The sequence below is a fragment of the Myotis brandtii genome, unplaced genomic scaffold (assembly GCF_000412655.1).
Source record: "Myotis brandtii unplaced genomic scaffold, ASM41265v1 scaffold207, whole genome shotgun sequence".
Lineage (NCBI taxonomy): Eukaryota > Metazoa > Chordata > Mammalia > Chiroptera > Vespertilionidae > Myotis > Myotis brandtii.
In genome coordinates this window covers 1,019,983-1,020,238 of record NW_005357736.1, presented here as the reverse complement: position 1 = coordinate 1,020,238, position 256 = coordinate 1,019,983, and the positions used below count along the sequence as shown (strand labels likewise).

Sequence of the window (256 nt, the reverse complement as noted above, 5' to 3'; positions counted from 1 at the left end):
CGGGTCTGTCAGGGCAGAGGGAGAGCGGCTTGGTCACACGGTCAGGCCCGGGAAGAGGCGGTTTGGGGATGGCAAGAGAGACCATCACCAAGTCCCCTGCCTCCAGCCACGGCTGTGAGGAGCCTGCTCCCACCCTGTCTTCTTGGGGTCTGACCGGGGCCACCCGCCTTTGGACAGACCCGTGGAGTAGAGACCCCTGGAGGGTGGCCCTGACCCAGCCCCCCTGTCCTGCAGGGTCAGCGAGGGGCAGCTGGGA

The 256-nt window shown here is 67.6% G+C and overlaps 1 protein-coding gene across 1 annotated transcript in view; it reads left to right on the top strand.

The window, feature by feature from the left end:
- MST1R (macrophage stimulating 1 receptor) overlaps nucleotides 1-256 on the top strand; it is a gene marked incomplete at its 5' end in the record, with an annotated part of 11,146 nt that overhangs the window by 4,500 nt on the left and 6,390 nt on the right. The gene's annotated exons all lie outside the window — the stretch shown is intronic.